At 41.1% G+C, this 24,468-nt stretch overlaps 1 protein-coding gene across 2 annotated transcripts in view; it reads left to right on the top strand.

Annotated features, from left to right (window-relative positions):
- The window catches only part of ANKRD11 (ankyrin repeat domain containing 11), a 185,081-nt gene that overhangs the window by 8,283 nt on the left and 152,330 nt on the right, over positions 1-24,468 (top strand). For both annotated transcript variants that reach the window (XM_066636764.1, XM_066636765.1), the window contains exon 2: positions 19,947-20,023. The gene's annotated coding sequence lies outside the window, so the exon portion shown is untranslated. The remainder of the gene's footprint in view (positions 1-19,946; positions 20,024-24,468) is intronic.

Here is a 24,468-nt window from a genome sequence, read left to right on the forward strand (position 1 = left end):
GAGAAATCTATATTGAAATTGTGGTAATGATAAACAGGCAGAGAGTGTTAGTGTGCCTTTAAAAATTCAAGCAGGAGCAGTCAGGTTAAGCTGGTGGCCAGCTAACAGATGAGAGGATACAAATTCTTTGTTACACCCTAAGATGCTTTCCACAGTTAAAAGTGAAACATTGGGACTAGATCCTACAATGTGTTTTAATCCATGGCTTAAAGACTCAAGCAACAATTTAAATTATTAAAATTAATTTTAAACTCATGCAATCATGAAAGCCATAGTATGTTTGTAGAACTGACTGTATTTGTGAAATCTAAGACCCTGTCATACATGTGTAGAATTGTGACAGTTAATTGATTTTATTCTCAGAGGTATTTCCTTTCACCATTGCCAAGTAGCTATGAATGGTGAGTCTTTTTGAATACACTAAAGCAACATACAGCTTGATACTATGTATATTTACTTGGAAATACCTCTTGTGGCTTATGTCCTACGAAAGATGGAACTCCCCAGTCCCTCTGAAATTAGTGGGATTTAAGTTAGTCATGACTTTTTGCAGATTTTGGTGGTGCTTGACTAGGTTCCTTAGAATACAGTCTTCTGTTCAGTGGAGATTGTCTTCCAGATAACTGTGAGTGGATTTGTATCCTTGTGAATCAGATTACCATGCTTTGATGTATGAAAAGCCCATTGTCTGGGTTTGTCCAGCAATTTTCAAGATATAGTTCATAGTAAGCTATTAAGGTGGGTCATCCAGATTTTCTGCTTTGTTAAGATGTAGTTGCCTTGTGCATATTTTCTTGAAAGAAATTAGAAAGTTAAGGGAGGCATCACGAATAATAACCCTTTGGTTACCAGCTGTCTGGATACTTTGCCTACATAATCATTCTCCTTAGCACTTTCCTAGCAGTTGAGGTATGCAAGAAGAACCAAGTGCTTCTTAGAGTAGTGGAAGGTCTGTTCCGGCAGAATGTTGCCTTCCATCTTTCTGGCCGTGCAGTCAAATTCAAGACTTGAAAAGCATGTTACTGGAACTTGCTATTGTAAAAGAATATACTGAAATGCAAATTGCAAGGCTGGCCTAACCTTACAAATCTTCTTTATTTCTTCTATACAAATCTTTATATGTATATTCGCGTATTTTCTTTTCCAAAGTTTTTGTTATAATTTTTGATCAAACAAATAAAGCTAATGGCTGTTTCAGAAGTAAAGGGCTTATACTGCGTATTTTACATGAACACTTCAGTTACACAGGCCAACACCCATTTTGCTTCCTTAAACGTTACACCAATTCCTGGGTATATTTGGGGTGCTGATTCAAAAAATGGCATCCGTTTTGCCCTATTGCATCTAGTTTTGGAGATATAGTATAGCCTCATTTGTGAATAGTTCAAGCAGCTTCCGCATGAGGAAGCCTACACCATGGCTTCCTAATGAGGAAGCTGCTTGAACCATTCACTAATGAGGCTATACTTTATCTCCAAAACTAGACATGATAGGGCAAAACGGATGCCATTTTTGGAATTGGCATCCCAAATTCATATCCAACCGCCATAAAGTTTGGGAAAAACTTTTCTGACCCTCAATTTTGTAGGCTTATTTTAGAATCTTATCTTACCTTTTCCAACTCTGATGGAAAAGCTGAAGGCAGCTGACATCAGCAAAAATAAACCAGCAATGAAACAAAGCCAGATAGAAAATCTGTTATGTCCAGGCTATACTGTGGAGTTGCGAAATGTTAATGAGAAGGAAATGGTGCCCTATTATGATTGTATTGATTCCATTTTCAGTTTGTCATCATTGTGGTGGTGGTGTCAGATTTTGCAGTTATAATGGAGCAGTGTCTGAAACCTGTTTACCTTCTTACCAAATTTTATTCTTTCTTTAGTCTGTTCTGTTAAGCACGTTAACAAGTATAGTAAGTACATGTAAAGTTGACCAGTGTTGGGACTTAGCTGATGCTCCTATGCAAATGTGCAGTAGTCTTTAGTGTATAGGGGAGTGAGCACTGGAAGAGGATATTTGTATTCAGGTATTTTCTACCTGTCATTCTCCCAGGTCAGGTTTGCAGTGACTTTGAGGTAGTGATGTGAGGAGCGCACAGTTCTGTCTGCATTCTCCCTGCCACCTGGATAAATGCAACCCTTCAGTATGCTGCACTGCCCTTGGCATTTAGGCTTTGAATTATTTATCCTCAAGGAGTCTGCAGGCAGTCCCTTTGCCTCTTTAGAGAGAGTCAAGATGGCCTGTTGGTTAAAGCAAAATTATTTCTTTGTAAAAAACAGGTTGCTTCCTGGTTTCAAAGACAAATAGCTCTGAATTGCTTAATGATGCAGATTAGAATAAGAGAATCAAACAAAATTTCCACTTCTTGAAAAGGCAACCTGGTTATGCTTTTGGTCTCCGTTTCCCTATTGAAGGCAGGTTTTATGTTAGTTGGAAGCATGCTTTTAATGTAGAAAATATGACCTTGGAAGGGTTCTTTTCACACAAAAAAGATGGAATTAAATGCTACGAAAGAACAGGGCTTTGTTTCAGTGTGAAAGTGATAAAAACAGAGCTTATTTGGAGAGACCAAGATGCTTCATGACCTGCATCATGACCTGTACCCAGGATGCTTCTTGACCTGCATCATGACTAGACTAGTGTAGGGAGTCTTATATGCACTAGTTTTTCAGAGGTGATAACTGTTATGTTCAACTAGTGAAAGCTGCTGTGCAACATTTGCATGTGTTTATGTAATGGAACTGAGCCTAGGGTAGTGAAGTGGCCCACTGTTTCTCATATTTGCTGCTGCTGCCCCCAGCCTCCGAGAAACTGACCTGTATCTAGGAAGTTGTCTGCAATGATTGTCCATTTAGGACAGCATGCCGCTGTTAATCATTAGCCATATCGTGAGTGCAAAGCAGAGTTCATGGGTGGGGGAGGGGGTGGCAGAATGGAGGAGACCCAGCTTGCCAAAGGCAGTGAGTTGCGGTTTGTAGCCTGGGTGAGCACCAAAGGCTAGTTGTAAATATTTCATGCTGTGTATTTTTTGAAAGAAGTAAATGCATTGTTGCTATACTGTGAAATGTGTACTTTGCATGGTAAATATGTTGATGTTATTGAGAATGCTTTTTCTTTAAATACATGAGTTTGTTTGTAACTGTGGCTCCCCCTACATTTAGTCAAAATGTCTCCCAACAGTGTGGTGTATACTGCTCTGTAAATAGCTTTGGGGAAAATGTACAAAACCAAACTCATTCAGGGGTGGTTTTTTTAGTGTGTGCGTGGTAGTGGGGGTGGGGGAATCCAGCACTGAAACAGTGACATTATTACTGAGTTTGCTCTGTGATTCTTTATTGTGCATTTCCAAAGCCTTCAGAAGATGCCTTGTTGCTTTCTTCTCTTCTTATAGCTACCATCTTGCTTGCAGGGAAACACTCTTTTAGGTCTCGTGTTAAGTCTTTTCAATCCAGACTAATAAATGGCTTAAGCATTGCATAGAGAATTGTTTACTTCCTGACATAGTATGCTTTGTGCTACCATTTTTGGTCCGTATCAAGGCCATTTATTCAGGGTTGTCTTCTGGAGAGAACTGGTGGCTAACACTAGCAAGAGAAGGGGAAGTCTTATGTGCATTAAAACATTTCAAATATGTTCAGACTGGTTTTATATTTGCAACAGGCCTTTTGTTGTCTGGACGTTGGTTGCCTTGAGTTTGCTACAGCATTTGAACAAAGAAGTCGTCTACATATTAGATTTGCTAGTAGCAATATAGTTAGTGATCCCTGTTCTGACTGTGATGCTGAGAGCTGCTGCTTTGCTTGTAGGAAAAGTGGAATATGACTATCAAAATAAATTTGCATTGGTGACTACATGGAATTATCAGTACATTGATTGTCTCCACAGTTCTGGGTTGGGAATTACTTACCATAGGGATCCTGTTTTCTGGGGAACTACTATGGTTTGTCATGAACTGAGAATGCCTGGATTCAAATCCCCCAATCAACCATGAAGCTGGTTAACTATGGACTGGCCTACCAGCCAGCCCCCTCGTGGAGCTGAAACTACCTAGCAGGGGTTTCGTGTGTGTGTTCTGTACCTTAAACTCATTGGAGGAAGGTGAGATGTAGTTGTAATCAATTCAGTGGCATTCCTGTTTCGAATGTAACTTGTGCTCCAGTTCTGAGCTTCTGTTCCTTACCATTCTTTATTGGGTTTAGGCCACCGTTCTTTCCAAAACAAAAAATTTTTTTTGTCAACAGGTGGTGGATCTGGACTTCAGAGAATGCTAACAATTATTTTATTGTTACTGTTTAACATGTTGCTAGTGAAGGCCTGATTGCTGCTGCCCCAGAATGTGGCCATTGATGCTCGCAGGCGTGAGTCAGCTTTTTGTAGCTAATTGGAAGCTGCTTCCACATTTGAAGGCTTTCCGTTTCACCTTCACAGCACCCACAGAGAGGTGATGGTGGGACAGTGCACTGCTGGGTTTCAGCTTTCTGGCTAAAGCATTGATATATTTAATCCAGTGGTTAAAAAGGCATGTCCAATATTTGTGCACGCTTTTATCTGTATTACTTGTCCTGTGCCTAATAATATTTTCAGTTGACACATTAGGGCATTCAAATTCATCACAGAAAGCTGCTTTTGATCAAGATTGGTGACTGTATGTGTATGAATTTGAACCTTTAAAAATCACTACAAGGCATGTTCCCAAGATGCTACTGTGGAGCACTGTGGCTGTTTTAAAACTGCCAGGCTTTTGGGGAGGGGGTGGGTGGGAAACAGTATGGGGGGTTAGATACCTGAACATCAGCTCTCTACCTGAAACAAACTGTTAACAGAACAGTCCTTGGAAACATCAGCATATAATTTAAAGGTCTATTTCTGTTTGGTTTCATCTGCGGTATAATACAAAATATGTACCTAGTATTAGGACAACCTGAACCTATTGATTTGTAATTATTATAGCAGCCATCTGTCTTAGTGGCAAAAGTATGCATCACTTCCCAGACAAAGCTTCTACAGGGCCCTTCATCTGATGCATGGAAGGGCGTTGTTGACGTGACTTATTTCTTGCTCCTGACCTACCCTGCTTTTGGCAACACAACATGTGCCCTTATGAGGCAGCTCTGGACTGAATTGGGGGCAGGGAATAAACCCAGTGGATGGGTCTGATCTTGGTACAAGGCTGAGGCCACAGGAACCCTGTCAGCTTTGGGCCCCAAGCACTCTGGCAGCAGAGCACTGCATTACACGATCAAATTCTTAAGGAGTATTTATTTTTGTGTGCAGTGCTCAGTCTAGCAGCCGATAATGCATCTAAAAAGGAGTGTTCTGTTGCTATATGAAGTCAGGCTGTCTCCTTACCAACCAAGATTAGTAAGAGCTCTGTTTGCTAGAGGAGGGGGGAGAGGGAGTGATCTGAACATGTAGAAACCGCAGTTCAAAACAAGATTGCATTCTTGGCAAGATTGTAGCTAAGTGCTTTTTCTTCCGGTATGCAAGACAACTTCTTTTTGCCCAGGAGGATTCTAGAAGGAAATGTCTGTAGAACCCCATTGTTAATGTTCAGTCCTGGCATTGCAGCTTTGACCTTGGTCATTATGTGTGTGTCCGTTCATGCTTGGACACGGTCTTGTTTGTAAGTTGTGCTCGTGGAGGTATTAGAGTTTTAAGCATAATGCATGCCTGAAGAAGTAGGCTTACCTTTAGACATAGCTACAGCTAGAGCTATAGCAAGGGGCAGTACTGAGAGAGCTCTCTCACGCAAGGCTGCAACGCATTCTGTGTTGCATATAAGGTTTACTTTTCCTAGTGAATGGTAGTGCACAACTATAGTCTTCCTCTTCAGCACAGCTGATATTTTCTCAATCCCAATTATTTAGGCCAAATTCTGTTGCATGTATTTACTTAAGTGAAATAGTGTTGCCAACACAGATCTGAACCCACTGAAGTTTACTGAAGTCACTGTGCTTAAACATTAAGCTTCATAGGAGATAACATCCTCCTAGTACTGTCCAGTGAGCAGATTTATAGGTGGGGTAGGGTGAATTTTTCAGGCCCTTCTACTGTAATAATCAGTTACAGTCCTGCTGACTCTTGCATGAAGAAGGGAAACACCCAGCATGTGCTGTGAGGGTTCAAGGCTTTGCTGTTTCCTTGGCCTTGTTTGGCGGCAGTGTCTCATATTCTCCTCCCCCCATGACAGTCTTAAAGGCGGTTGAACTGTGTGCTGTTTGCTATGTGAGAGGCTGCAGTCAGTAAATCTTTGCTAAAGCAAGTAACAGTTTGGAATAGTGATAATTCAGTTTGGAAAACAGTGCATGGGGAAAAAAAGGATAGCATAAAATGATACAATGTTTTTGAAAGGTTTTTCTGTATCGTAACGCGTAACAAACATTTCACTTTATCCAGTAGCACATAGAAACATTTCTACCAAATTTAAGATTACGCAAATTAATCTTTTGCATTTTGCCCATTTCAGACTACTACACTTGCATTTGCCAATTGTTGGGGGGGGAGGAGTAAAATCTTTGATAAATTGTTGGAGGATGAAACTTCGACATAAGATTTTTGTCCTTGCAGTTTTGTAAGAAGTAGTCCCCTGTGTGGTGACTTTTCTGCTTTGCACAAAATGTGAATTTCTAAAATGTGGTATTTTTAGATGATCATCCGGTGAGGAGGAGCCCAAGTCCTCAAACAATGTCTTGTTCCAGTTTTAACCAAAATTGCTTCAAAATTCAAAGCATTTTAATACCTAATTCAGAGTCATATGATTTCCTGGGAAACAAATGAGCAAATGCTCACCATCTGCAATGGAAGCAGCAGCCTCAGTATTCTCAAACAGCATATCCTTTTAAGTTGCAGTGTAAAATGACAGCAGTGTCTGTTGCAGATGTAAATGTTTTGTTTTCTCAGGATTTCACACCTTTAAGGTGGTTTGTACCAAATGGGGCAAGAACAAAAGTGCCAAATACATAAAGAAAAGGATTCCATGATTAAGAATTATCTTAATTTTGAATGTTTCATCAGAGACATACTGCAAATGTTCTTGCATTTTGTATATTTTGTCGTGGAGTATAATTTTCGCTTAACTGTAGTTTGCTTTATATTTTTTTCCCTCTGGTTGTCATGGAAACTCAGTCCAGTGTGGCACTGACTGCTAACAAGTGCTGGGTTACAGTGCCTTTTATAATGGAGCTGTGTTAGTCATGCTGCAGTTTTTCAGTGATGGAACCCTGGCTGTTTGGAGATGTGCTTCATAAAATTATAACATGATTGCAGCATTTTGAATATCCTTTCAGAAATGTAAATATCAGATATTTTACAAATAGTTCCTTTTGTCACATGAGTTGGGTGCCTGTGGTGGAATTTGCACCGCTTCCATTGATGACAGGGTTTGAAATCTTGTATTTTATATATTCATGTAATCAAATAGCTTCATTAGTCTCATTTTCTTCCTGTGTTGTGCAGCTCCTTTAGAAGACTGTAATGCTTCGAAATGGAGAAGACAGTTGTTTCTTTGTAAGACATTTTTAATAATGTATTTCTTAATGGTAAAGTAAAAAATGACTTTTACTGTGCTGAGTCTTTACTGTTTCATTCTGAAGTTTTCCGTTTTCGTTCCGTAGAGAAACGGGTGCCATGTTGGTGGCTCAGGTATTGCTGCTTGGGGGAAATATATTCCTCTTCTGTCTCAGGCAACTTTTCTTAGTTCCTTGTTGAAAAGATCCTGCTGGACATGGAATATATTTAACTGTAGGGCCCTGCAGTTTTATTTTTATATGTAAATAAATATTTTAAAATGTGGTGTTCTTATGCAAAATAAATCAGACTGAAATTCATGCATTTGTAACCTGACAGAACAGATCTTACTGGTACAGAAGGGTAAATCATGGCCTGGATGTTGCATGGTTGCTACAGCAAGGCATACCGCACGGGCAGGGAAAGGGTTCTGCAGCCTGGGACCCTTTGGAGAACATATTAGGGGTAAGAAAACCTAGTTGTTGTTTGTACCAACATTGTAGGTGCCTGGCCATTGGTGATGGAACGAACCCTGCCTCTCAACTTAAGTGCCTAAATATCCTCAGTGGTTTAGTCCTTGATAATAGTGTATGAGCTTAGAAAACATGATATTGAAAACAGCACAAATGTGTTCTTATGCCCCTCTGCTGTTGGGTATTCAAGCCTTTCTTCACAGCCCTGTGAGCTAGAAACAGAAAAAAGATGATATTTCAAGAATTTTTTCATTAAGCTGTGGGCTGCACAAACCTCTCAGCTTGTGGACCTTCTCTTTCTTGCTGCTGGCCCAAACTGTTCATAATTTAACATTTTTCAGGCAACCTTAGATAAGATAGGGGAGAAGACCGCTTGTGTAATTCTCTAAAACTGTAAATGTACACAAATGAACACAATAGAAGCAGCTCCTGCTTTCCTAAATGTTTTTTTCCCATTATACCTGGGTGTCCCTAAAAAGGGATATGGTCCTTTCATGTTTTTCTGAGTGGGGAAATCTGCCCTTCCAAGTCTTAACGACCAAGTAATTTTTCAAACGGCTTTCAGATGGAATTTAGTAAAGAGGAAAGGCATTATGTAACCTTCAGATTAGAGATGCATAGGCTTTAACCAATCAAAATGTGAATAAGGAGATGTTAAGGTTGTGTTTAATTTTGAGAACCTATTCTGCTCTTTCTGTTTTTTCAGTTTATAGTGGGGATTTTGTTGATAAAGGATGGCATTTTGGATCAACAGTATGTTTGGAAGTTGACCTTGGAAGGTCTGTATGTTGTCTACAAGACACAAATTCATTCTGTTTGTAGAATTATTTGAAAGTGCTTCTGAAAGAATCCCATTCTTGTGTAGACTTCATGGGAAACTAGGAAAATCAAAATCATGGGAAACTAGGAAGCCGCCTTCTACTGCAGATCCTGGTGCATCTAGTTTCATCATTGTTGACAGTTATCAGCAGTGGCTTGCCAGAGTGTCATGACAGGAATTTTTCTTTGTTCTACCTAGAGATTGACTCTTGGGCCTTCTGCATACAAAGCAGATGTCCTTCCACTAAGCTTCCTCCCCTCTTTGATATCCTGCTGGTTCTGAAAAGTGTGCTGTTCAGATATTGGTCAGGATTCAAAGTCCAGTGTGTGCACCTAAACACCCTTGCACACGTATGTCCACTGGGGTATCAGGATTTGCCCTTTTAGAACACAGTTCATGTAACATTCTTATTGTAAAAGATAGAATGCGTGATTTGCTTTAGCTTCCCATATGGTGATGTTCTTTGTATGTGCTGTGAATATGTTTATAAGTATTTTATGCCAGTAAAGGTCTAGTAAGTAATACAGTTCTCATGCTGCACTGGGGGCTTAAACAGGAGTGTTCCCCTGACTTTCCAGAGTCACTATTTTGGTTGAATGGAGCAGGAAAACATCAGAAGCTGAAGCAGAGGCAGAATATTCCATGCATGTTGGGGAAATTTTACCCTCAGCACTTTGCGTCTTAGAACTGTAAATCCTGATTCAAGCAACATTTGTCGTTTACCAAAATAGTATTCTGTTGCTGCTTGTTCTTCCTCTGCCCTTACAACATCTCCCATTGTGACTCGACTGCCATACCTGCTGTATGTTCTTTTTTCTTTTTTTTAAAAGGAAGTCATAAATTCAGGGCTTCATTCTTAAGGGACTTTGCTGATGAACATGTTGCTCATTCATGTGATGGAGACTTTTTTGTTTAGGAGTGCATAGAGAGTTGGGCTGTACAGGAAGTTTGTGAAAGTAAGACAGCAGAACACATTGGACTGTGAATATGCTGCATATTAGACATTGCAGGCTGCAAAACAGGAAAGGTATGAACTACAGTTTATTCTCTGTGCTTTTGCAGTACGAGTCTTTAGTTGTTTTCTAGAATATCAAATGCAACTGGGATTTTGCAGCTTTCTTTAACAAAACAAGATAGCAGAGGCCTGCATAATTTAGCCTCCAGTATCTGCACTTTAAACTTTGAGAATCAGTGCAGTTCAGTATTGGTCTTTGAGACCAGTGAAACATAAGAAGCAGCTGTTATAATACAAGATTGAACTGTTGGACTAATTGTTAAAGGGAAACCTTGTGTAAATAATATAGGTGAGATATTGCATTCTCTGGGATCTAGTCAGCAATGGCTTTATGCATATCAGACAACTCCTTGTTTACTAAGTGGTCTTGGGGACATTACCTTTAAAAATGCTTTGTCTCGTAGGCTTTTTACAATTTTAATACTGAAAATGGGGGACAATAAATGATCAAAACATGCTCGGAGCACCTGAAGGAACTCAGGTTTTCTTTCTTAAGGTTTAAGAGCTTTTCTTCACAGTCAAAGTCTATTATTTCATTTTTAAAATGAACAAATGCAAGTGATTTGTTCACAAAATCTACAAGTGAGCCTGATTAAGATTATGTGTGTTAACTGTAAGAAAGTCAATAACATAATTGATTTAATAAAGCTGATGATTGAGTGCATTGATGAAAGCTTAGTAAAATGAGCCGGTTTGCCCTAAAAGGTGGAGGCTATATGTCCATACAAGATGCAGTATTTTAACCTTGTGATGTAAGTACAAGTGATGATGATGTTTATCATCATCATCATTGTCATTATCAACAGTATTTATGTACTGCTTTCAACAAAAAGTTCACAAAGTGGTTTACAGAGAAAATGAAATACCTAATGGATCCCTGTACCAAAAGGGCTCACAGTCTAAAAAAAATAAATGCAAAAGAACTCCAGCAGACGGCCATTAGAAAAGACACTGCTGGGGTGAGGTGGACCAGTTACTCTCACTCTGCTAAGTAAAAGAGGAGCATTCACTTGAAAAATTGCCTCTTACCCAGGGATAAACATAAACAGCATTTTAGTATCCATGGTATGGAATCCTGTGACTGCATATAGTTGCTTTCATCATCATCATTGTCTGTCTTCAGTTAAATTTAAAAAAGCTGGTAATACTTTGGATTTTCAAAAAAAAACTTTAATTTTTTGTATTTTTAAAAGCTGATAATTGCATGAAATTTAAAAATTTGCTTTAGATTGTTCTTGCTCCCTTGCTTGGAATAGGAAAGATTAATCTTGTATTTGTAGGTTGTCAGAAGTTGTACAAATGTGTACTTGTCACCCTTGTTGAGCTCTGTGTAGAACAGTGTTTCTCAAACTAGGGATTGGGATCCACTAGGTAGGTTGCGAGCCGATTTCAGGTGCGTCCCCATTCATTTCAATATTTTACTTTTAATATATTAGACTTGGTGCTACCATGGCATGTGACTGCATTGGGGAAAACATTACAGATTTGTACTTCTAACAGGTTATATGCTTTTAACAGTGATAGTAAATGGGACTTACTCCTGGGTCAGCTTGGGTAGGATTGCAACTAGGATTGTTAAAAATGTTATTGCTTGATGATGTCACTTCCGGCCATGACATCACTTCCAGCGGGTCCTGACAAATTCTCATTCTAAAAAGTGGGTCCCAGTGCTAAAAGTTTGAGAACCAGTGGTGTAGAATGTCCTGTGCTGCTCTCCAGTTTTTTGAGTTCTCATTTGAGGTCATAGTTCTTACTTTTGAATCAAAAATTCATCACGCAATTCCATATTAGTAACAATTGTAGTTTTTTGGAACTTGCAGACTTCTGATCAAGAGGCTGTTTTAAATGTTTGGTGGCAATGGAGCAGAGCATACCTGCCTTGTATTGGAAAGAACATGCCATCACTTAAAAGTGGGGTCCATCTAAGATTTTAGAATCTGTAAGAAGAGTCCACAAATATGTGCTATCTAAAAACATAATTCTGTGTCCTTTTAAAGTCAGACTGAGACAGAAGAGGGGGATTGTGTATGTTTGCTCTAGAACAGTGGTTCTCAAACTTTTAGTACCAGAGGTGATGTCATGGCCAGAAGTGACATCATCAAGCAAATTAAAATAAATAATTATAAAATAAAGTAAAACAAACAAATAAAGGGAAACCAGCCATGTTCCATCAAGTGAATTTTTTCTGTAGCCTGTCTGCAGTAACACAAAAAAAATCAGTAAGAAGACTACCCAGTGACCAATTTAATTTAAGTTTTTATATTTAAACCATATCACTATCGGGACCCTCCTAGCTTTTCAAGTCTAAAAAAAAGAAAATTTTTCTTTATCAGCTCAAGGCTCTGTTTAATTCTTTTTATGGGAAGGTGGGGGAGGGCTGCCTTCTGGAGCATTTATTGAGCTCCACTTTCATCAGATTGGGACCATTCTGGTGGGCTTGCATTTCTCTTTGCCTGACCTGACCATGAGCTAAGGCACATTTGAATACTCAGGAGTAAACAGAAATGTGTAGCTTACAGGTAGTTTTGTTTTCCATAGGGCTCAATACATTCGTCAGCTTGGACCGAGGGACTTCCTTCTCAAGTGTGTTTTGGGGGTGGCGTTCATCAAACTGGAACCATTCTGGTGTTGTTTGATTCCTCTCAGCCTGCCCTTTCCAATGGACTAAGGCCTATTTGTGAGTAAATGTGCTCTATGGCTCAGTTTCACTTTCCATAGGGCTCCATGCATTTGACTTCTCAGCTATCAGCTAAAGCTTCATGACCCACCAAGTGGGTTGTGACCCACTGTTTGAGAAACCCTGCTCTAGAACCATTAGTTGTTGGTCTGCAAGTTTTTGGAAAAAGTTTTGATTTTTTTACCTTGTGCATGTACGTGTATCAAGAACAGTGTTGTCTGTTGTGTGGCAAGATATCATATGTGCTATGCACCCTGCTGCTCATGGTGGTTGCTGTTGACATAGTCCTAGCTTATAGGCTTCTTTATATATGAGACTTGAGTTCCATCATAAATAAATGCACTGGCTGACACTGAAGGGCTGACAGCCTCCCTTAGTACAGAGGCTGCGGGTGAAGGAGGCGGAAGAGGCTTGGTTGCCTTCTGAAGAGGAGGCTTGTAGAGTGTTCAGAGTTCATGGTATAATATTTGACTTGTGATAAAGAATGAGCAATTGATTCATTGTTCTTGCTTTTGTTGCATAAAATTGCTGATGGCAAAGCTAAAACAGTTTGTAAAATTTGCAGGGAGTAGATTTTTAATTCTTTCCCCCTCAAATAGATATTTTCAGGTTGTTAACCTTACTCTTTGTGGTGCTGATAAACCATACATGGTAGTTCTTTTCTCAGAGTCCCATACAGTTAGTGGTGGTTGGGAGTGGCCAGCAACCTCTTGACAAAATCAGCATGAGTTGGAGGTCATAGCTGGGTGTAAATTTTGGCCAAATCCTCCTCTTTTGCTCCTGAAAGTGCAAAATAAGAAGCAAGTGCAGTTTTGTATTTAACTCTGTTTTAGGCATCTGGATAAAATTGTGCACAGAGGCTCCCATTACAGTGTGCTGTAAATTCAGGATGTTTATAGATTTGTTCAGCAAATATGACTGGAAGAGTCAATAACCCATCAACTGGGTGAAGGTGGTAACATCTCCCTTTCTTTTAGCTTCTGTTGTGCTAGAAGTAGAGATAGGTAAGAGGGTTTCAGATGACTGGGACATTAATTTTTTAGCAGAAGGAGTCCACTTACCTAGGATTCCCTAATCATTTAATACTAATGTTATATAAAGGAGTGCATCTGTTGAAGAAGCTATCAATCTGTTCAAAACCAAAACCTGACTGCTTCCATCACTAACGTCTTTTGTACTATAGCTGCAGTTTTTAATCCAAATGAGGTTATGTGCTTCTGGGCACTGCTTGAATCTTAGTAAGGCAAGCTCTGAGAACTAGGAATGAACCAAACCACCCTGGGAATACATCTGTATGAGCTGACCAGGCTGGAAAATACAAAAGTGCTTCAGTGGGAGCTATGCTGTGCAGAACATGGAGTTTCAGTGTTTTGGTACTGGTTCTTTTGTCAAATAATATAGCAGATGCTGATATAAATGAAGAAACTTCTTGACTTACAGGCGCTTCTGCCTTTTTAAAGCAAAGGTCAAGGTTTTTCAAAACCAGTTCCCTAAACTAGGCAAGGCGGCAGCCTCTGTTGGGCCAGCTTCTTAACTAGTAGCTCTTGGAATGTGAAGGTTTCCATCTTCCATTGTACAGAGCTCTGTGAGCAACTGCAGCAGTGGCAATTTTCAAATTTATTTTAGATAGCTTGATTTTCTGCCCTTTAGTCCCAAGGGACTCCTGAGGCAGTTCTACAATGAAGTGAAAAACAATAACAAAATTGGAGACGTTGCAATAATGTGAAGACTAGAGCAGCAAGAGGCATCACAGGGCTAAAGCAAAACTGTTCTAAAAAGTCTAAGCAAATGGAAACGTCTTCACTTTGTAACCTGAGCATTCCATAGCACAGTCGAAGAGATCCATCTCCAGTTGTCATCCACCTCCCACCTGGAGGCACCTGGAGAACAGTCTCCAAACCTGATCATAATAATTGGGCAGATTCATGTAGAACAGGGGTGCCCAAACCCCGGCCCTGGGGCCACTTGCAGCCCTCGAGGCCTCTCAATGTGGCCCTCAGGGAGCCCCCAGTCTTCAATGAGCCTCTGGCCCTCCGGAGATTTGTTGGAGCCTACACTGGCCCGACGCAACTGCTCTCAGCCTGAGGGCGACTGTTTGACCTCTCGCATGAGCTATGGGATGAGGGCTCCCTCCACTGCTTGTTGTTTCATGTCCGTGATGCAGTAGCAGCAGCAAAGGAAAGGCCAGCCTTGCTATTGCAAGACCTTAATTCGTTCATATAAGTTCATCTTTAATATATTAATTTATGTAAATTTATTCAAATTTTAAATGTAAATCTTTTTTTCCCTGGCCCCTGACCCAGTGCCAGAGAGACGATGTGGCCCTCCTGCCAGAAGCTTTGGACACCCCTGATGTAGAAGAATGTTATAGAGTTCATTTGTGTGGGAGCCTAACCCAAATCTTCACTATAGAGAAGTGCAAGTTACTTCTGAATTTTTTAGTAAATATGCTCCATACCAAAAACCTGTTTTGTCATAGTGTAATGCATCTTGCATGGACCACTGTGGTGTAGTTGGCAGAACATATAGCATAGACCGGGGGGGGGGATTAAAATTTGCATTCAACAAGTGGTTGACTTTGGCTTAGTCACTGTCGCTGTCCAAACACCTCACCTGATTGTGAAGAATAAAATGGTATTACCTCACGAACTTGGAGGAATGTTGAGGTACAGATATGCTCAAGGAGAACAAGTAATTGTGTTTCCACATTAAGTTCTGCAGAGCTTGCTAGCTTGTACAGTTGTGCCCATAAAAATAGGCTCAATAAAATGTATCGCTTTACCTGCTTTGTTTCTCCAGCATATCACATGCAGTCTCCTTTCTGTTTAGAATTGCAAAAGATCCCTGTGGCAGTGAACAGAAATAGAAGTGTAACATTAGAAAGGCATTTTGCTTTGTCTTCTTAAAAAGTGCTCTCCTGAAAACTAATCAGCCCTCCTTTGCTTCTCATTTCAGCACTCCTTCCCCATCTGTTCCTCCCTCTACCCAGTTCCCTGGAAGTTCATCTACCACCTGTCCCCTAAATGTGCCTCTCTCTTCCAGGCGCTCCTTTCTAGATTTGTGTTTTCACATAGTTCCTCATGCTGGTATACTTGGAGGCTGCATTCCTGTTATCAGCTTTAGAATCTGGACGTATATGTTGGTAGCTGTATTCAGAAAAACAGTTTGGAGGCCTTTTGCTTCTTGCAGAGAATATGGTCTGCTGTCTATTGTGCAGGAGTATTCTGTTGACAGCAAGAAATGTGTGTTTTTTCTCTGCTAGCTGGCTTGGTGGTGCCGGAGAGAGAGCTGGCTTTTGCATGCAGGGATACGGATAGTTCCTGAATAAAGATGTGACTGCATGACTAAACAAGCAGCTCATATATCTATATTTGAAACCTTAAGGAAGAATGCATACATCTCACTTTAAGTCCAGCTTCTGTAGCGCTTCTGTGGCTTTAACTATAGCAAATATTGGTAGTTTTGTAAGCTGGGATACTGATCACAAGGACTGCTCACCATCTGTTGCAATATTTTTTAAACATGTCAGAGGGTTCTCTCCAAATGGAATGTTCTGTACTTGTTCTATCAGGGTTGGTTTGTCATGCATTATACTGCAATTCTAGTTCAGCGCTGGTTTTCTGCAGTGTGGTGTCGACATTTCAGAAGTCATCTGGACTAAGCAGCAATACAGAGGCAGTGAAGTGCCAGGATATTATTGATATTGCCATACAGTAGTTCTTACCCATAATCACAAGGTGACTTGTAGTTATTATTTGTATAATATTATTATAATATTGTAATAATATTACAATGACTTGTAATATTACTTGTATAAATGCAACCAACAGATGGGAACATTTAAAGAATGTGGTTTACAACACCGCTTTGTCCATATTCAACAAGAAGACCAACAAGACGGCAGACTGGTTTGAATCCCACTCTGAGGAGCTGATACCAATCATTGAGGAAAAGAGGAGAGCTCAAGCAGCATACAAACCTGTCCCAGTGAGCGCAACCTGCAGGTCCTCTGAGCTGCTTGCAGCAAAGTCCCGCAGACTGCCAGGAGATGTGCTAATGACTACTGGTTCCAACTCTGCTCCCAGATACAGATAGCAGCTGACACAGGCAACATCAAGTGGATGTATGATGGTATCAAGCAGGGCCTAGGTCCAACGCAGAAGAGAATTACCCCTATGAAGTCTGCCACAGGCAAGGTCATCCAGGACCAGGCGCAGCAGATGGAACGCTGGGTGCAGCACTACTCTGAGCTGTATTCCAGAGAAAATGTAGTCACCGAAGAAGCGCTGAACAACATTGAGTGCCTGCCTGTGTTGGAGGAGCTTGACAGTGAACCAACCCTAGAAGAACTTAAGGTGGCCCTGGACCCACTTGCCTCTGGCATGGCACCTGGGAAAGACAGCATCCCTGCTGAGGTCCTAACGTGCTGCAAAGAGATCATTGCCACTGAGCTGCATGAAATCTTCTGTCTCTGTTGGAGAGAAGGTGAAGTACCACAGGACATGAGGGATGCAAACATCATCATGTTGTACAAGAACAGGGGCGACTGCAATAACTACCGCGGCATCTCTCTCCTTAGCATTGTAGGAAAGCTGTTTGCCCGAGTTGCACTAAAGAGTCTCCAGGTACTTGCAGAGAGCGTCTATCCAGAATTGCAGTGCGTATTCTGAGCCAACAGGTCCACCACTGATATAGTATTCTCCCTTAGACAGCTGCAGGAGAAATGCAGGGAACGACAGCCACTCTTTATAGCCTTCATAGATCTCATGAAGGCTTTCGACCTGGTCAGCAGGGATGGCCTCTTTAAGATTCTCCCCCCGATCGGTTGCCCACCCAGGCTCCTCAGCATCATCAGGTCTTTCCACAAGGACATGAAGGGCACTGTTGTCTTCGATGGCTCCACATCAGACCCCTTTGACATCTGAAGTGGAGTGAAGCAGGGCTGTGTTCTTGTGCCAACCTTGTTTGGGATTTTCTTCGCTGTCCTGCTGAAGCATGCCTTTGGAACTGCAACAGAAGGCATCTCTCTCCGGACCAGATCACATGGAAAGCTCTTCAACCTCTCCAAACTGAGAGCAAAGTCCAAAGTCCAGCTGAAATGTCTGAGTGACTTCCTCTTTGCTTAACAATGCTGCTGTCACCGTTCACTCTACCAAAGATCTCCAGCAGCTCATGAATTGTTTTAGCAAGGCCTGCCAAGACTTTGAACTGACAATCAGCCTGAAGAAAACACAGGTCATGGTTCAGGATGTGGACTCACCTCCTTGCATTACAATCTCTGCGCATGAACTGGAGGTTGTCCATGTCTTTGTGTACCTTGGCTCAACGATCTCCGACACTCTTTCTCTTGATACCAAGCTAAACAAACGCATCGGTAAGCAGCTGCCATGTTTTCCAGACTTACAAAGAGAGTCTGGTCCAACAAGAAGCTGACGGAACATACCGAGATCCAGGTCTACAGAGCTTGCGTCCTGAGTACACTTCTGTACTGCAGCGAGTCATGTACTCTTCACTCACAACAGGAGATGAAACTGAACGCTTTCCACATGCGCTGCCTTCAACGCATCCTCGTTATCACCTGGCAGGACAAAGTTCCAAACAACACAGTCCTGGAATGAGCTGGATTCCCTAGCATGTATGCACTGCTGAAACAGACGCCTGCGTTGGCTTGGTCATGTTGTGAGAATGGATGATGGCCGGATCCCAAAGGATCTCCTCTATAGAGAACTTGTACAGGGAAAGTGCCCTACAGGTAGACCACAGCTGCGATACAAGGACATCTACAAGAGGGATCTGAAGGCCTTAGGAATGGACCTCAACAGTTGGGAAACCTTGGCCCCTGAGCGTCCTGCTTGGAGGCAGGCTATGCAGCATGGCCTCTCCCAGTTTGAAGAGACACTTGCCCAACAGACTGAGGCAAAGAGTCAAAGAAGGAAGGCCCACAGCCAGGGAGACACACCAGGGACAAACTACATTTGCTCCCAGTGTGGAAGGGATTGTCACTCCCGAATCGGCCTTTTCAGCCACACTAGATGCTGTTCCAGAACCACCATTCAGAGTGTGATACCATAGTCTTTTGAGACTAAAGGTTGCCAACCCAATGTAGTTATTAAGATTCAAGGGCTCTTCTATATTTCTAAATGTCTGCATCTGATTTGGGGCCAGGGCATGACCCTGGGTTCGTGAATGAGCTTGTGGTTGATGTATCCAGCCATTTTGTGAAGCACAGTGCTCATCTTCATTCCCACTATGATTTTGTGAAGTTAGTTATAAGGCCGGATTCACTGTAGGGTCTAAACAGAGGCTGTAGTTTGAGCGCTTTTGTATGTTCTTACATGGTCTCCCACCCAAGAGGGCTTCCTGCCTCTGCATTAGAAGTGCATAACTATGCGTCATCAGGTCTGGCTATTACTGCTGCCTGCATTCCTCACATTTAAGTTCTTTTGCCTTTTTTTGCTGCTAGATTGGTGGCTTCTGCTGTTGTGTGTGTAGCTGCTGTGAATGCATAAATCTTTTCCTTTTATAGGTTAGTCTTGGCTTTTCTGTCTTGAGAACAGCTGGCTTCTCTGCAATTATGAGTCACAACTTGCTTGTTCTAGATAGAATGCTAATAGTAGGCACCAGCTATTCCTTTTGCTGGTGGCTTTTTTAAAATGAGGAGGATAATACTTACAAAAGGAGGGAGTAATTTTTATTTGGGAATATTAGTTTGTCAGTGAAATAGCATATAGCACATGTACTTTTGGCAATGAGATTTTGTGCACTTACCTGTGTTTAATGGGAACAGATCACTTGTGTGTTTAAATTTGGACAAGCGAGTGGTAAATTCTTTTTCTCTGAGGGAAAAATTTGTGCTGCTGTTCTGAGTCTTCTCTGCATTCTTTCCATTCTCTCATCTTGCAGAATCTTCAATTTCTGAGAGCAGCAAGGGTTGTTAGTAAACAAGTGATATGTAATTTGTTGAATCCCAGGTCATCTCAATCAGCAGCTTGCTTATAAGGGCTAGTCCAAATTAAATGGCTAATATATGTTTTACACTCCCCCTCCCCAGTGCTTTCCCCTTCCATTTTACAAACTTTCTGACAGGATTTTGTCGAAATTTATTTGAATAATTTTTTTCTGCTTAGTGCAACCTGAAATATTTTCTGAGATGAGAGTATATGTTTGGGAAGGTGGGGCACCTGGTTTGTCAAGCTGCCAGCATTTTGGGGTGGACCACCAGGCACAGTGTCAGGAAATTTTGAATCATTACAATGTGTGGCTATGAAATGTCACTACCAAGGCCTGCCGTGATGCCCCTTTTGAACCAGTTTTAGTGGCCTGTTGAAATAGCAAAGCACCACAGGACTAGAATTCAGAAGATGTTTCTATGCATTTATTATAATAATTTTTACATTTCTGTCTGAAGGCTGGATTTGAGTTGATACTTATGCATGCTAATTTTTGTCTTTTCAGAATACTGATCTTTGGAGACACACCGTTGTTGGATTTTATCCATGTCCTGCTAACTGCAACTTTCAGCTATGGAGTCGGTAAATATCTTATTGCCTTTTTTTCCTAAGCACTTTTCCTTTCAGTGAGAGAGCTTGTGTAAAAGTTAATGCAAAACCAAAGTATGGCTATGAATTATCTTCACATTTTAATAGGTTTTGATTGAATAGCTGAATTGGGGTCACTCTGTGGTACAGGAAAAGTCTTAAGATACTGCACTTCAAAAGTAAAACAAAAATAGACACATTGCTTTTTCCCTACAAGGATTCTTGCTATAGATGACTCTGGCCCTGCCCCTCTCTGTTAATTCAAGGACAATGTCTACCAGACAAGGCCTGAGAGTGACGTTGCTCACTTCCCTGTCCCCACTCATGTGCTGCGTGTGAGTCTGCTCCCCCCCACTGTTGCCAGGAGAGCTCCTGCACTAGTGCTCACCTTCGTTGTTTGCCGTGGGTGACCAGTCGAGTGCCTAATTGCAAGCCAGTTTCTTGGCAGGTATGCAAGTCCTTGGCTGCTGCTTTAGCAGCGACTCAGCAGACAAGCTTGTGGATCCTCTGCAGCCACATACGTAAATCTGAGGCTTCATTGAGAGGTTGACTTGTCTTTGTGTTCTGCTTTAATATAAAGTGTTAGCTGTAAAAATCTGATTGGTAGTTTTCCCCCAAAGCCTTTGTCAGTTGAAACCTTGTTGAGACCAGCTTCTTGGTTCTGAATGGATGAGGCTCAGCAGTGAGAGGCCAGCCGAGTTCCTTATTGCTGGAAGGGATTGGTTTCTTTGCTTCCTGCTGCTGGAGGCAGGCATGAATAGGGTTTCTCATCCTGTTGCTCAGCTAGTGCTCCTTGGGAGTGGGATTTGGCATTGTGCATTATTGTTAATCTAGTCATTTATCTGGACTTCTTATGCCACCAGGCTGTGGACCTCTGTTTACAAACCTTAGGGCTAGGGAGTGCTGGTGCTTGTTGTGAAAGGGGAAAAGCATCAAACCTTAGTATGGATGGCACACATAAGGGCTGTGTCCTTAATTTACAACTAAAGCACACTAATCTCTTAGCTAAAGTTTGGGTTTGTTTCTTTCCTGGTGGTAAGAAATTTTATATTGAAGATTATCTTAAAGTGTTTACTGGACTTCTTCCAAGAAGAAATTCATAGTGATTGTGATTCAGGATTGAATTTTACTTGTCATTAAATGGAGAGCCGAATGAAATTCAGTTAGTATTTGAGCTTGTTGATTAAGCTTCTAATTTAAGTGGTAATATTGTAATTAAATATATAGCCTCTTCTTTAGTTTATGAGATTCTAAAAACTGGGTTTCAAAGTATGTAATTTCATTTTTTCCATACCTGTAAGAGTATGCTGAGAAATATGTGCTCAGTTTTGTTGTCACATCCAGAAGCCTGTCAATTAAACACCTGTCTCAGCAGTACATTGAGATCTGCAGATAAGGGTGTATCTATCAGTTAAAAAAAATTGAAATGGCTGGATAAAAATGCTATTTTTCTTTTTCTTTGAGCATCCATTTTCAAGCGAAACATGATACTGGCTAGATATTAGCAACAATACCTTCTTTCCTGTTGTAATTAGCATGATATGGTGTACCATGGTCTATTACAGCATCTGCTACAGGTTCCCTTCTAGAGAGACGTGAAGTGGGTGACATGGTGGGGCTTGGGCACCTTGTCAGGTGGTCCAAACAGGCATCCCAGGATTGTGTATCACTGTTGAATGCAGTTTTCCTGGGCATCTTGTAGCCCAAGAGGACATTCTTGGGCAATCCCTGATGTATTGCTATTGCTGCTGCTGTGTGTTGGATTGTCTTTAGAGTGTGTTTTGTTTAGTTTTGAACTTAGTTTAATGTTTTTATGAGCATTCAGCCAAACTCTTGGAGAATAAATGACAGTGTATAGAGGATATTCCTGAGCTGTTCAGAAGGTAAGGGGCATTCAGCAAGGGGTGCTTATCATTGTGTGGATACTTCCAGTTACTATCTTGGTGATTATGACACTTATTTCTCAAAGATCTTCCTTTAGGTTTCCTCCTTCCTTTCTCTCAAGGGTTCAAGTTAAGTAAGAATGTGTTTTAATTGGGTATCTTGTTTCACCTGTCTGTACTGCCAGCAGGTGGAGACCCATGAAAACCAGCTTATTTCTAGAAGGACCTGGGGAAGGTATTTGGATTCTCAACTATGTTATGTGCCATCTGAGTGTATTCTGTAAATAATGTACTTCCCATGCCCCAACACACACATGGTTAGCTATCCCTTTCACTGCCTTTCATCTGTCCATGGAGGTTGAATGCATGTCTTATTCAGTATGTTTACTTATGACGTCAGACCTCGTGTCATTGCCGATCCTCATAATAAAATGTAGATCTGCTTTTGACTTCATTTATTGCTGTGGGTGCTCATGCTGCTTTACTTCCAAACAGTTACTTAGGCCTGATCTAGCACCAAACAATTCCACCATTTGCTGGTTAATATTAAGAACTTGTTAAGGTTGTCTGTGGTACTTAAAATGTTTTCAGATTGTTTCAGATAGCTTATAGATGCTTGTTCATATAGTTTATGCCCAGTGAATTGGATCCATGATCCTTGAATTTCAGGATTTTTTGTCGCCCACTATTGGAGAATCCCCCTCTAGTAAAATCACAGTGGTGCCCTAAGGAATGCTGGGATTGTAATGGAATTCTGTGGGATCTGTGAAACCGAAGTTGTGGCAATCTTCGATTCCTTGGTGATAGCTGTGCCATTTTCCCTGTGCAGTATTATATTAGTGTCTGTCATATAGAAGCTTCTGCTTAGCACTCATTGCAGTAATCAAAGTTGCATCTTGTTTGAATTTCTGGAAAGTGGAGTAAAAAAAACAACATGGCCAAATGTAACTGAATCCTGTAGATCAGAGGTTCTCAAACCTTTCCACTCTGCAACCCACCTTCAATGTATAGTTCAGCAATCTGGAAGTGTTGGTAGTGAGTAGATGATGTCATCACATCATCACCAAAACTTCTGAGTTGCATTGGCGCTCTGCTCAGCAGTCTCTGTTTTTCCCCAGGCCAAATTGCACTGTGTTCTCACTAATGAAAACATGCTTTTCACTGAGAACGTGCCCTGGAGATGGGCTTTTTGCATTTAAAAAAATGCTTAAGCCTGGCAACCTGCAAGTGTTGGTGGTTCTGGATGCCGTTCCATGGCCCACCAGAAATTGGGTCATGGCCCACGGCTAGATAAATGCTGCTGTATGTAATAGTTCAATGCCAGTCATCATACTTGGTTTCTTGTTGAACAACATTTGGCTGTGTGTTGTCAGTAAGCTCTGACTTTCTTGGAAAAATCTGCTTTTTTATTATCTCCATCCAAAGCTAGGATTCCAGGATTTGGTGGCTTGAATGTTTCAGTAGCCCAGAACTGTAATGTAAGCTGACAGCTGGTATAATTCTCACTTCTCAGAATTTTCATTAGAGAAGCTGGCGAATCAAGGAGTCTTCTGAACAGGAAGGAGATTGAGATGGTGGTTTTGTCGGTAGTATTTCACAGAGTTCACAATGAACATGTAGGTGTAAGATTAAAAGGACGAATATGGTAGTGCTGCTAAACTGCGTGATTTTTTCAAGCTTGAACTTTGCAGCCTTCTGCCCTCCCAAGAAGAGTACAGTTGTCAAGCAGAGGCACATAGAGAAAAGGCAATTCCAGCACACAGCTCCAGAATGAAATTGTCTTCTGAAAACCACGTTACAATGCAGATAGAATTGCTTAGACAAAATGAGCCAGATTTTGGTATTCATTTAACGCAAGAGTTCTCGGTAGCAGCCCTTCATTTTGGGTCCACTTGTATTTAAATTTACGGGCATAAAGTTTATGCCCAGTGAATTGGATCCATGATCCTTGAATTTCAGGATTTTTCGTGGCCCACTATTGGAGAATCTCCCTCCAGTAAAATCACAGTGGTGCCCTAAGGAATGCTGAGATTCTTGGATGGAAAGGGTGGTGGTATTGTAGCTTCAGAAGGAAAAGATTTTTAAGATAAGAATATTCCACCCAAATGTATGTTTGAGTTTCCCCCAGCTTTTCATGAATAAATTTTCATATATATGCCTGCAAATGCAGCATAAGGCATTAAAAGTGCTTGAGTTATTCCAGGCTGCTAGTATCAACAAAGAATTAACCTTTACATTTCAGGTGCTACCTTTTTGCCTGCAAAATATCCAGTATGACTCTTAACTCTTCACAAATTCGGAGTGGATATTTTTGAAAGGTCTTATATGAGATGTTCTTGTGTCCTGGGAGAATATACAGCTGTAGTGGACTGGTTTTCTGAGAAAGTGAAGGATATGGAGGAGAAATACTGGTGTTGAGCCTCTTCGGGAGCAGCCTCTGAGCAGTTCTGGTATACTTTGTCAGGATCCCTGCTAGAGTCTGTACATGCACTTTCTGTGGTGCAGTCCATGAAGACCCTCTGGAAACTTTAGCTGGGGCCAAAGGCAGTTGTGCGG

This window comes from Tiliqua scincoides, chromosome 9 (genome assembly GCF_035046505.1).
Source record: "Tiliqua scincoides isolate rTilSci1 chromosome 9, rTilSci1.hap2, whole genome shotgun sequence".
NCBI lineage: Eukaryota > Metazoa > Chordata > Lepidosauria > Squamata > Scincidae > Tiliqua > Tiliqua scincoides.